At 38.6% G+C, this 13,917-nt stretch overlaps 1 protein-coding gene and 1 pseudogene across 6 annotated transcripts in view; one reads left to right on the top strand and one right to left on the bottom strand.

Annotated features, from left to right (window-relative positions):
* The window catches only part of LOC147576692 (olfactory receptor 52L1), a 455,531-nt gene that overhangs the window by 321,394 nt on the left and 120,220 nt on the right, over positions 1-13,917 (bottom strand). For 3 of the 6 annotated variants that reach the window (XM_086678141.1, XM_086678140.1, XM_086678137.1), the window contains 2 exons: positions 4,402-4,482; positions 3,294-3,363 (listed from right to left, as the gene is read on the bottom strand). The exons of 2 other annotated variants lie outside the window; for them this stretch is intronic. The gene's annotated coding sequence lies outside the window, so the exon portion shown is untranslated. The remainder of the gene's footprint in view (positions 1-3,293; positions 3,364-4,401; positions 4,483-13,917) is intronic. One more of the 6 variants, XM_086678139.1, reaches the window with a different exon arrangement.
* On the top strand, positions 6,810-7,314 carry LOC147576694 (histone-lysine N-methyltransferase SETMAR-like; annotated as a pseudogene).

Raw genomic sequence — 13,917 nt, 5'->3', positions numbered from 1 at the left:
TGCCAGAATCTAACTGGTACTCAGTAATGTTTGCTTAATAAATGTCTCTATGATTACATTACAAATAAATAGATGAATATGTAAAACAACCAGGAATCACAGGAACTTGACAAAACAGACAAAAACTGGAGAGATAGTGGTTATTGGCATACTATAGTGGATATCTGTGAGGGATGAGCTGATTGGGCTTCAATGCTCCTCACCTAAAGTGATATCCTGGGTGCTTCATAGCAGAAGGAACCCAGCTGAATCTCTCTGCCAGAAAGGGGTATAACTGAATCCCAGGTGTGTGTCAGAATTGAGGGACTCCTGTGGTCACATCTGGTCACCTCTGCCACTGTCTCTGTCACTGCAGACAGAGAGGTCTGGCATCCCTCTGCGGGCTGTGGCCTGTCCCTGTTTCCTTAATCTCCTCTGTAGTGGCATGGACTTTATGATAGTGGTAAAAGGGAGATGCAAGGACACAGAGATTATGGGAGATCACAGAAACAGTGGGTTCACAATGATGACTTACTAGGAGAGGGAGAAATAGAAATCAAACCGTCAGTGTCAGAGTTCAGGTGTCAAACCCAAGATGCATAAACAATCAGTAAAATATGTCTGGTACAGGGATGCTGTTCTCCTGATCTCTGGGCTGTTTTTGAGGATGCATAATTCACAGTCTTGATTCAGGGTTGAGGGAAACTCAGCAACTTGGAGAGAGCTTAGAAAAAGGATAAAATTGCCAGACTCAAAAGTTCCATTATGGTCCTCTCTGCTCAGCTGCAAAAATATCCTGAATCCCCAGTTTAGTCTCCATGATGATTGTCTGCCCTAGCACAGGAGTAACAGTAATAAAGGGGATTTTATATTCAGAAGGGTTATGCAGCAATCTCTGGATACCATAGAGGAAACCAAACATATCACTCAGGTCAGGAAGATAAAGATTTCCAGGATGACTCCTTCCAGCTCTGGCAAGACTTGGGTAAAGAAGGTAATTAGCTATGTCTACATATATCATATATGATGATCAGAATGTCAAGCTAGGATGCTGAAGTACTCTGTGCATGATCATGAAGATTTAACTATGGCATTGGTAAGTATGGGCAAACTCAAAGACTACCTTATAGTAATGTATGGTCTGAAGGTGAGAAGCTAAGGGGAATGGGACTAAGAGGGTTAGTTTTAAGAAGTCAGACCTGGGGAGAACAGCTACTCTGAGGCAAAAGGAAATAAACTTAAGAAGCGCCTGGGTAGCTCGGTCAGTTAAGCGACTTTGGTTTCGGCTCAGGTCATGATCTCGTGGTTTGTGAATTCAAACCTCATGTTGGGCTCTGCACTGACAGTGTGAAGCCTGCTTGGGATGGACTCTCTCTCTCTCCCTCTCTGTCCCTCCTTCACACTCTCTGTCTCAAAATAAATAAATAAACTTTAAGAAAAGGAAATAAACTTAAGAAAACTAAGAGGCATCAATCCAGATGCAGTGAAACACTCAGCCATAGTAGCCAACCAAGAAATAGCTCCTATCACAAGGGCTATGAGAAAGGCAGAAGTCAGCTGTCAATAGTCTTCCTCAAAACTATAAGCCCCACATGTGACCTCATATTCCACACCTGAAATCTAAAACACTTAAACACTGAGACATAATCATAGCACTATGGAACACTTTTCCTTCCCCCACACCCCACCACCACATTACTAAGGTCTATATAAAGTTTTTTCTGTTGTGGTTGTTTTGGGTTTTTTTTTGTTTTTTGTTTTGTTTGTTTTGTTTTTTGCCTAATACCTCATGTCCAGCTGTCAACAAAACATTACAAGGTATATAAAAGGCAAAATACAATTGAAAAAGATAAACCACAAGACCAGACATGGCAGGGTATTTGGAATTATCAGGCTGGGGATTTTAAACAATTATGAGTAACAGGCCAAGGACTCTAATGGACAAAGTAGACATCATGAAAGAGCAGAGGGGCAATTTAAGCAGAGAAATAGAAATACTAAGATGAAAACAAAAATAAATGCTAGAAATTAAGAACAACAACACTGTAACAAAAAGAATGACTTTGACAGGCTTATTAGTAGATTGGATATGGCAGAGGAAAGAGTCTCTGAGCTTGAGAGTAGATCAATAGAATTCTCAAAAACTGAAAAGCAAAAAGAATGAAGACTGAAAAAAACAGACAAGACATCCAATGACTATGGAACAACCACAAAAGGTGTAACATACACATAATGGTATTCCAAGAAGAAAGAAAGGAATATTTGAAACAATAACGACAGTATTTCCCCCAAATGAATGTCAGACGCCAAACCACATCCAGGAAGCTTCAGAAAACACCAAACAGGATAAATACTGCCCCCCCCCAAAAAGGCCTACATCTAGGCATATCATTTTCAAGATACCAAAAGTCAAAGATAAAGAAAAAATAATGAAGGAAGCTAGAGGGGGTAAAACACCCTACCTATAGGGAAACAAAGATAAGAATTACACCTGATTTCACCTCAGAAGACATGCAAGAAAGCAAAGAGAGAAGTGAAATATTTAAGCAGGTGAGAGACAGAAAACAACAACCCAGAATTCTCTACCCTGTGAAATTATCCTTCAAAAGTGAAGGAGAAATAAAGGTTTTCTCAGACAAGCAAAAATCTCACTGGGTATGGCACCTTACAAAGAACCACACATCTCTATCCCACAGGTTGTTGCAATGTAACATTGACAATTCCTCACCAAGAGATTCATTCTTTTTTTTTTTTTTTAATTTTTTTTCAACATTTATTTATTTTTGGGACAGAGAGAGACAGAGCATGAATGGGGGAGGGGCAGAGAGAGAGGGAGACACAGAATCGGAAACAGGCTCCAGGCTCTGAGCCATCAGCCCAGAGCCTGACGCGGGGCTCGAACTCACGGAGCGCGAGATCGTGACCTGGCTGAAGTCGGACGCTTAACCGACTGCGCCACCCAGGCGCCCCAAGAGATTCATTCTTATTAAACTCCCTCTTGAATCTGAGCTGGACTTAGTGATCCACTGACAATCAACAGAATGTGACAGAAGTCCAGGCCAGAAAAAGCCGAGAAGCACCCACCTGCATGTCTTGGCATTTTTCCTCTCTGTATGCTCACTTCAGGAAGCTCTCTCTTACAATCTGGCTGCCATGCAATGAGAAGTCTAAACCATATGAAGAAGCTTTGGGGAGGTCCTCTAGTCAACATTCCAAACTAAGCCCAGTCTTAAAATCATGTCAACCCAGGAGCAGATATGTGAGTCAAGATGCCTTCCACTAATTCCAGCCCATAGCTATTCAATTATCCCCACCTGTTTGAGTAGAAGAAAGCCACTGCACTCCACTCCACTGTATTCTTTTTGAATTCCTGACCCACAAAACCTGTGAGAGTGATAAAATAGATGTTATTTTATGCCACTATGTATATGATTGTTCATTAAAAAGAATAGATAACAAGAAAGCTGGATTTTACTGAAATAATTTGGGGGTTTACTTCTGATTCATTATTGATGATTTTTTAAAGCATATCACTTTTATTTAAAAAATGTTTTTGAATTTTTAATATAGTTTACAACTCAGTTGGCAAAATTCATTTCTATTTGACTGTAAATCTTCACTAAATCATTTGTTCACACCAAATTCCAGTATGTTTTGTTCCTCCAATATATACTATTCTGGTTATAATCAGGGGAGACAAACCACATGATAATTTAAACAGGGAAAGTTTATATAAATAATTTTCAACTGTAACAAGGATTGGATTATCAAGAGATTGGCTAGTAATGAGAGAGAACTCTAAAGAATATAGCAATAGCAGATGTAAGGAACAGCCCCTACCACTAGAGACAAGAAAGATTGCCCAGGAAGACCCACCTTGAGCTGAGAATCAGGCCCTGTTGGAGAGGGCACAAGATGATACACCAAACAGAAAAGAAGTTGTTGTGATGATGTGTCAGTTGAAATTGCTGGAAATCCACAATCTAGGGTGCCGAGGACAGTTGTTCACAAGAAGGTACCTCACCAGATGCTCTGTCATAAACCCACCCCAGGGAGATGGTGCAGGAAGCACCTGACCACTGGGTACTTGTAGCTGCCAAGCACCACAGGAGCTGGGTGCTTGGGAAGATGTGTAGGGCCTGGGCACTAAAGAAGCTGTGCATGCTGCAGCAAAGCCTTCCAGACAAGCATGTAACAACCAGAAAGTAAAACCCTTTCTGGTTACCTCAGTGAAATAAAATACTAAGGAACCACAGGGGCTTGTCCCCCAACAACAACAGAAAATAAACTATCACAAACTGTTATAATCAACTTTATCAGAACCCTGGAAACTAGTCAAAGATTTGCAAAAACGAGGTGACATTTAATCAAGAAAAAGTTGACTGAATCTCAGCAAGAGAACTCGGTGATATTTTAACTCACCCCGGCCTGATTCCTCCCTCTTTGGTTCAGCAGTGGTCTTAAAAATGGCAGCTCATGTTCCTCATGGGAGGGTCCATGGTGCTGGAAGAAGCAGAGCAGACATTGCTCTCAAAGAATTATAGTTGTTTATTTTGACCCGTCTTGTGATTTCTTGAAGGACAGGTGCAAAGAGGTTGCTTTTATTTCACATAACTCAGAACTGTCCCAGGATAGGGTGGTGGTTACTTATGACCATTTGTCAAAATCATTTAAAGACAAATGGAGTAGCCTCTGCCACCTGAGAGAAGAAATTATAGCTGGAGAAACCACAGATTTACCAAAAACATTAGAGGAAAGGCCGGGGAGTGAGATATCTCACTGGAATAGGTGCTTACTTTGAAAAGCTTCCATATATTCCTGGGACATGTCAAACATGTCCAGGGCTGAGTGCATATTCAGAAAAGACTGTAAAACGCCCTTAACTCTTATCTTGGCTGACCTTCAGTCTCTGTACAGCAGAAAACCAATATTACAGTAGCAGTATAAAGTGCCTAGTTGACTGTTGAAGGCATACTTCAACACACACATAGACCCCACCTGCAAAGAATGGAGTATTTTCATTCCAGGCAATTAAAGAAAATTCTGTTAAATCACTAGCTGACCACTAAACTAATCAACAGAGACTTCAGTAACCACAAACAACAAAAAATATAGATTTATAAATTTTATCTGGAATCACTAAAGAGCCAACAGTTCTGCCACAAGGAGTCACTGCTTAGTGTCCTTTCATTTCATCCTGAAGGACTCATTTCATTCTAAAGGCCACACAAACCCCAGGGAGGGGGAGAAGTTGAATTCCAGAGTCATTTCATTATAATACTCAAAATGTCCACATTTAACCAAAAATTATGATGTATCCAAAGAAATATTCTCAAGATCCACATAAGAGTGAAACCATATGGTATCTGTCTTTCTCTGTATGGCTTATTTCACTTAACAGAAACCCATGGGGGAGGGGAAGGAAAAAAAAAAAGAGGTTAGAGTGGGAGAGAGCCAAAGCATAAGAGACTGTTAAAAACTGAGAACAAACTGAGGGTTGATGGGGGGTGGGAGGGAGGGGAGGGTGGGTGATGGGTATTGAGGAGGGCACCTTTTGGGATGAGCACTGGGTGTTGTATGGAAACCAATTTGACAATAAATTTCATATATTAAAAAAAAAGAAATAATAAGTATATCTCATACATAGACATAAAAAAAGACTTAATAGAAACCGTCTTCTTTTAAGTTTATTTATTTATTTTTGAAAGAGAGAGAGAGAAGGGAATGGGAAAAGAGAGAGGGGGAGAGAGAGAATCAAAAGCAGGCTCTGTACCATCAGCATGGAGACTGACACAGGGCTCGAACTCGTGAATAGCAAGATCATGATCTAAGCCAAAATCAAGAGTCAGATGCTTAACCAAGTGAACCACCTAGGTGCCCTAAGAGAAACTGTCTTAAATATGCTCAATGAGCAAACGAAAACCATGAACAAAAACTAGAGCAAACCAATATTTGTCTCACCAAATCAAGAATATCAATTAAAAAAGAGAAATTATAAAAAGAGACCAAATAAAAATTCTGGACTTGAAAAGTACAATAACTAAAATAAAAATTCACTAGAGGGGTGCAATGGCAGATGTAAACAGGCATAATTTAGTAAATTGAATACAAGGCCATTGAGATTAACCAAAATGAGAAGCAGAAAAATAGAATGACAAAAAGTGAACAGAACCTAAAAGAACTGTAGGGTGCCAATAAATCACATTAAAACAAACATAATGGGAATGCCAGAGAAGAAAAAAGAAAAATTAAGAATATTTGAAGAAATAGTCACAGCAAACTTCCCAAATTGGATGAAAGATTCGAATCTATACATTCAAGAGCTCAATAAATTTTTGTAGGATAAACTCAACAAGATCCACATTGAGACATATTATAATCAAATTTTGGAAAGACAAGGAAAAATAATCCCAATGGTAGCAAGAGAAAAGTCATAAGAGAGCCTCAATAATATTAACAGCTGATTTCTCATCAGAAATCATGAAGACTAGAAGTCAGTGGGATGGCAAATTAAAAGCTCTGAAAGAAAAATGTCAAGCAAGAGTTCTGTATCTGGTAAAGCAATCCTCAACAATAAAGGGAAAATTAAAATATAACCAGCCAACTACCAACAAAACAAAAACAGAGTTCATAGCTAGAAGAACTATTCTACCAAAAAAATCCAAAAGGAGTCGTTTAGGATGACATAAAAGGACTCTAAACAGTAACTCAAATCCATACAAAGAAATAAAGAATAGCCTTGGTCTGGCCAGCAGGCATGAGGTTGGACAGAGGGCCAGTCCACTGAAATACAAAGGGAGGAGCCTGAGCCACTGCTGCCAAAGAAAAGCATGTGTACAACCTGAGCCATGAAAACGAAGATGGCCACCAAATCATGCCCCAATTGCAACCAACATGCTCCTGTTGTATGTAAATCTTGTCCTTTTGGTTATGCATTCGTTAATAGGAAACTTCTAAAAACAAATCACTAAGAGAAATCATCATCTTTTCAGATGTGAACATTACTGTATCTTTGAAAGATTTCTCAATACTTTTTTATCTGATCTTAAACTAGGATTTCATGCACCCATAGGAAGTAGAAACATCAAGTCTGTCTTTAGAGAAGGCTCTGTTAGTAAAAGGACTATACTTGGTGGCTTGAAATTTTTGTTCTGGGATGTGAGTCTGAAAAATGAGCTTTAAGGGAGACCCATATCTGTTTTAAATGAAGACCAGTTGAAAGCCATGGTGGAAACTTACTCCCAAACAGCAATTCAAGGCCTTACAGCAGACTTCAGAATTTCTGCTATCCAGCTTCTGGCTGCCATAGGAAATGTGAAAACACTGGACAACTAGGTAGGTATCACACCACAATGGATGATCACAAACAGATGATAGGAGAAGTACTTATCTCTCTTTTTTTTTAGTTTATTTATTTATTTTGAGAGAGATAGAACACAAGCAGGGGAGGGGTAGAGAGAGAAGAAGAGAATATCAAGCAGGCTCTGTACTGTCAGCGTGCAGCCCCAAGCAGCGCTCAAACTCACAAACCCTGAGATCATGACCTGAGTCGATGAAATCAAGAGTCAGACACTTAACTAACTGAGCCACTCAGCCACCCCAAGATCTCTTAGTCTTAAAAGATCAGAGACCTATCTTGAAGAGGATCATGGGCTTTGACAACAAATAAAATTGAAAGAAATCTGGACAATAGTCGGATGTTGATGAAGTTTCCAGATATGTGTTATAGCCATCATTGCAAACAAAATGTGTCCAGTAATGTATGGTGGCCTGCAAAAAGAGCATTTCATTACTGCTTTCTAAACCAGCTTAAACTAATTTCTTATTGTCAAGAAATTGAAGTTACATATCAAAAAATGTTTTATAAGCACTCTGCTTTGGTTAGGAGACATGGACCTATACTTCTTCATGACATTTCACTACAGACTTCACAAAATCACCATAGTAAAGTTAACTGAATTGGGCTAAAAATTTCTGCCACATTCATAATACTCACTGGAACTTTTTTTCAGTGGATTACCACTTTTTTTGTCATTTGGATCTCTTTATACGAAACAGAACATTCTCTAGGTGCCTGGGTGGCTCAGTCGGTTAAGCATCTGACTCTTGATTTTGGTTCAGGTCATGATCTCACAGTTTGAGAGTTTGAGCCCACATTACGCTCCTCACTCAAAGTGCAGAGCATGCTTGGAATTCTCTTGTTCTCTCTGCCCCTTTGCTGCGTATGCATGCACACAAGTGGATGCTCCCTCCCTCTTTCACAAAATAAATAAACTTAAAAAAAAAAAAAGAAAGAAACAGAACATTCTCCAATTGAGAAGCAGCAATTGGAGAATTTGAATAAATTTTAGCAATGTTTAATTAATAAATATGGTATATACTATTTAATATTTGGAGAAATTTATCATTTAGGGAAAATGTTTAATGCTAATTGTACACAGTTTGGTAGAATGAAGCTTTTCTTTTTCGAAAGAAAGAAAGAAAGAAAATATAAGAAGGAAGGAAGGAAGGAGGGAAGGGAGGGAAGGGAGGAAGAAAAAGGAAAGAAAGAAAGAAAGAAAGAGAAAAAGAAAGGAAGGAAGGAAGGAAGGAAGGAAGGAAGGAAGGAAGGAAGGAAGGACACAAATAAGTTTACAACATAGGTAAATATAAAAGACAATAATGTTCAACATCACTAATCACCAGGGAAATGCAAGTCAAAACCACATGAGATACCACCTTACACCTGTTAGAATGACTAAAATCAAAAACCCAAGAAACAAGTATTGGTGAGGATGTGTAGAAAAAGGAACCCTCATGCACTGTTGGTGAGAACACAAATGGATGTAGCCGCTGTGGAAAACAGTATGAAGGTTTCTCTAAAAATCAAAAATGGAATTACTATATGATCCAGTAATTCCACTACTGGGTATTTACCCAATGAATATGAAAAAACTAATTCAAAAAAATATATGCACCCCTATGTTTACTGAAGCTTTATTTATAATAGACAAATTATGGACATATCAGAGTGTCCATGGATAAATGAATGGATAAAGAAGATATGGTATAAATATACAATGGAATATCACTCAGCCATAAAAAATAATGAAATCTTGCCATTTGCTGCAACATGGATGGATCTAGAGAGTATAATGCTAAGTGAAATAATCCAGTCAGAAAAAAGATATATACCATGTGATTTCAATAATATGTAGATTTTAAGAAACAAATCAAAGGGGGAAAAAAAGAGAGATAAACAAAAAAAACAGACTCTTAACCAGAGAAAATAAACTGATGGTTACCAGAAGGGAGGTGGGTGAAGGACGGGTAAAATAGGTGAAGGAGATTAAGAGTACACTTATTGTGATGAGCACTGAGTAATATATGGAATTGCTGAATCACTGTATTGTACATCTGAAATTAATGTAACATTATGTATGTATGTATGTATGGTAACTACAACAGACTTAATTTTTTACTTTTATAAAAAGGCAATTATATATTTTAGTAAATACCTTTTTTCTATATGATTTAAAGTAAAACTACCAAACAAAATTCTACATTTATGTTGAGGGACTGACATAAAGATGTAATTTGTGACAATAACAAGATAAGGGGAATGAAGCTATAAAAAAGCAAAGTATTTTTAATATTATTGAAACTAAACTGATATTAATTCAAACCAAATTATTATAAATTAAGGTGTTAAATGTAATCCCCAGGGAAAAACTACAAAAATAAACAAAAAAAATATACAATAGAAGAAGAAGGAAAAAAGAAAGGAGAAGAGAATCAAAGCAGTATACTCTAAAATATTTATGTAACACACAGAATTGAGAAATCCAGGCATACAAAAGATATAAGATATGTAGAAGACAACTAGAAAAATGGCAGAAGTCCTTCCTTATCAGTAATGACTTTAACTAGACTAGCAGGCAGAAATTGGTTTTTAAAACCAAAAACACAAGTAAATTGAAAGTGAAAGAACAGGAAAAGATAATCCATGCAAATAGTAACCAAAAGAAAGCTATGATATATATTAGTATACTTAATATAAGAATAGACTTTAGGCCAAAAAAAAAAAAAGCTATGTGAGATATAAAATAATGGCAAAAGGTAAGTCCATCAAGTAACTATGACAATAATGCATATACATCCACCAAACAACAGAGCCTTAAAATATAAGAAGAAAAAATTGACAGAATTGAAGGGAGAAGTAAAGAGTTCAACAATACTTGGGGATTTCAACAACCACTTCAATAATGGATAGAACAACTATACATAAGATAAATAAGAAAATAGAAAACTGGAATAACATTATAAGCCAACTAGACCTAATGGGTATATATAGAACATCCAACCCAGTAAGAGCAAAATGCACATTCTTTTTAAGGGCACATGGAACATTCTCCAGAACAGGTCATATGTTAGCCCACAAAACAAGAGTAAATAAATTAAAAAAGACTGAAATCATGCAAATTATCTCCTCTAATCACAATGGAATAAAATTAGAGTTCAATAATAGAAAGAAAACCAGAAATTTAAAAGGGTGTGAAAATTAAGTGACACACTTCTTTAAAAATTTGGGTCAAAGAGAAAATCAAATAGAAAATACTTGATAAGAATAGAAATGAACACACACCATACCAAAACTTATGGGATAGAGCAAACACATTCCTCAAAACTTATACCTATAACACCTACATTGAAAAATAAAATAAATTTCAAATCAAAAACATAACTTTCCTGCTTAAGTAACTAGGAAAAGAACAGCAAACTAAACACAAAGCAAGAAGAAAGATGGAAAAACCAAAGATCACAATAAGATAAGTGAAACAGAGAATAGAAAAGAATAAAGAAAATCAACAAAACCAAGACTTGGTTCTTCGAAAAGATCAACAAAATTGACAAGCCTTTAGCTGGACTGACTATAGCAATTAGGCAACAAAATTACATAAAAAGGATCCAAATAAAAAAGGAAGAAGTAAAACTATCTCTATTCACAGATGACATGATCTTATATATAGAAAATCCTAAAGAATACACCAAAAAAAAAAAAAATCATTACAGCTAATGAATTCAGAAATGTTGCAGGATACAAAAAAAAAAAAATAGTTGTATTTGTACACATGAGCAAAGAACAATTCAAAAACAGAATAAGAAATACTTCCATTTACAATACCATCAAAAATTATAAAATACTTAGGAATAAATTTAACCAAGGAGGTGCAAGCCTTGCTCAATGAAAACTACAAAGCATTTCTAACAAAAATTAAAGTAGAACTAAATGAATAGGAAGATGTCTGTGTTCATTACTCAAGACTTAATATGATTCACAAGGCAATACTCCCCAAATTCATCTACAGATTCAAAATAACCCCTAGCAAAACACAAATTGCTTTTTTTTTATCTTGAAGAAATGGACAAGCTGATCATAAAATTCATGTGGAATTTCAAGGGACCTTGAATCAAAACAATCATGGAAAAAAATCAAAGTTGGAGCATTCACACTTCACAATTTCAAAATCAACCTCGAAGAAAAGTAATCAAAACAAAGTTGTATTGACATAAAGGCAGACAAATAGTTGGATGCAGAATTGAGAGTCCAGAAATAAACTTGTATGTTCATGGTCAACTGATTTTCAATAAGGCTTGTGAGATCATTCAATGAGAATATAATAGTCTTTTCAACAAATGGTACTGGGACCACTGAATACCCATGTACAAAGACAGAAGTTGGACCCTTCAACACGCCATACACAAAAATTAACTTAAGATGAGTCACAAACCTAAATATCAAAACTAAAACTACCAACATCCTAGAAGAAAATGTACAAGTAAATCCTCATGATCTTTGTTTAGGCAAAGCCTTCCTAGCTAACACAACAAAAGCACAGGACAAGGGTTAGGGGGAGGGAGAGAAATAGAAAAATTGGACTTGATCAAAATTAGAAATGTTTGTGCTTCAAAGGATATCATTGGTATATTATATATAGGATCCTGGGAAGATGGTGGCGCCTCACCTGCGGTCCTTGGGCCGTAGGTCACTGGGCGACCCGCAGCCAGGCCATGGCTGAGGAGGCAGCGTGACCTCCGCAGGGCAGTTCATACCTTCTAACAAGCTATTTGAAAAACTAAAAAAAGGAGGACAGTCAGGAACCAATCCTGGGAAGATGGCAGCGTAGGAGGACGCTGAGCTCACCGCCCGTCCTGCTGATCACTTAGATTCCACCTACACCTGCCTAAATAACCCAGAAAACCACCAGAAGACTAGCAAAACAGAGTTCGGAGCCAAGCGCAGAGGAGAGGCCCACGGAACAGGGTAGGAAGGGGGCGAGGCGGTGCGCGCTCCACAGACTGGCGGGAGGGAGCTGGGGCGGAGGGGCGGTCCTCCGGCCAAGCAGAGCCCCCGAGACTGGCTAGCAAAAACGGAGGGGACTGACGGAGTGTGTTCCAACAGCAAGCGGGACTTGACATCTGGAAGGTTATAAGCTAACAGCTCTGCTCGGAGAACGGGAGGGCTGGAGGACAACAGGAGGGAGAGTTGTTGAGCCCCAGAGGACAGAGCTCAGCTTGGCGGGGAACAAAGGCGCTCAATAGCGCCATCTCCCTCGCCCATCCCCCAGGCAAAATCCCAAAGGGAACCAGTTCCTGCCAGGGAACTGGCTTGCACCGCGCAAGCAAACAACCAACGCTGTGCTTCTGCAGATCCATCTCTCCGGCGGGTCTGACTCCCTCCCGGTGCCACAGGGCCCCTCCCATAGCAGATCTCCGAAGGAGAAGCAAGCTGAGCCTGCCCCTCCCGCCCCTGTACACCTTGCCTACCCACCCCAGCTAATACTCCAGATCCTCAGTCCCACAAGCCTGGCAGTGTGCAAGTAGCCTAGATGGGCCACACCACCCCACAGTGAATCCTGCCCCTAGGAGAGGGGAAGAGAAGGCACACACCAGTCTGACTGTGGCCCCAGCGGTGGGCTGGAGGCAGACATCAGGTCTGACTGCGGCCCCGCCCACCAACGCAAGTTATTCAAGACATCACAGGGGACGTGCCCCGCAGTCCTGCACCACTCCAGGGACTATCCAAAATGACGAAACAGAAGAATTCCCCTCATAAAAACGTCCAGGAAATAACAACAGCTAACGAACTGATCAAAAATGATTTAAACAATATAACAGAAAGTGAATTTAGAATAATAGTCATAAAATTAATCGCTGGGCTTGAAAACAGTATAAAGGACAGCAGAGAATCTCTTGCTACAGAGATCAAGGGACTAAGGAATAGCCAGGAGGAGCTGAAAAATGTTATCAACAAGCTGCAAAATAAAATGGAGACAACTACGGCTTGGATTGAAGAGGCAGAAGAGAGAATAGGTGAACTAGAAGATAAAATTATGGAAAAAGAAGAAGCTGAGAAAAAGAGATAAAAAAAAATCCAGGAGTATGAGGGGAAAATTAGAGAACTTAGTGATGCACTAAAGAGAAATAATATACACATAATTGGTATTCCAGAGGAGGAAGAGAGAGGGAAAGGTGCTGAAGGTGTACTTGAAGAAATCATAGCTGAGAACTTCCTGGATCTGGGGAAGGAAAAAGGCATTGAAATCCAAGAGACACAGAGAACTCGCTTCAGACGTAACTTGAATCAATCTTCTGCACAACATATCATAGTGAAACTGGCAAAATACAAGGATAAAGAGAAAATTCTGAAAGCAGCTAAAGATAAACGTGCTCTAACATATAAAGGGAGACCTGTAAGACTCGTGACTGATCTCTCTACTGAAACTTGGCAGGCCAGAAAGGAATGGCAGGAGATCTTCAATGTGATGAACAAAAAAAAATATGCAGCCGAGAATCCTTTATCCAGCAAGTCTGTCATTTAGAATAGAAGGAGAGATAAAGGTCTTCCCTAGCAAACAAAAACTGAAGGAATTCGTCACCACTAAACCAGCCCTACAA

The sequence above is a fragment of the Puma concolor genome, chromosome D1 (genome assembly GCF_028749965.1).
Source record: "Puma concolor isolate L17-30 chromosome D1, mPumCon1.1.hap2, whole genome shotgun sequence".
Taxonomy (NCBI): Eukaryota; Metazoa; Chordata; class Mammalia; order Carnivora; family Felidae; genus Puma; species Puma concolor.
Note: the sequence above shows the minus strand (reverse complement) of the source record. Positions and strands in the feature narration are given on the sequence as shown.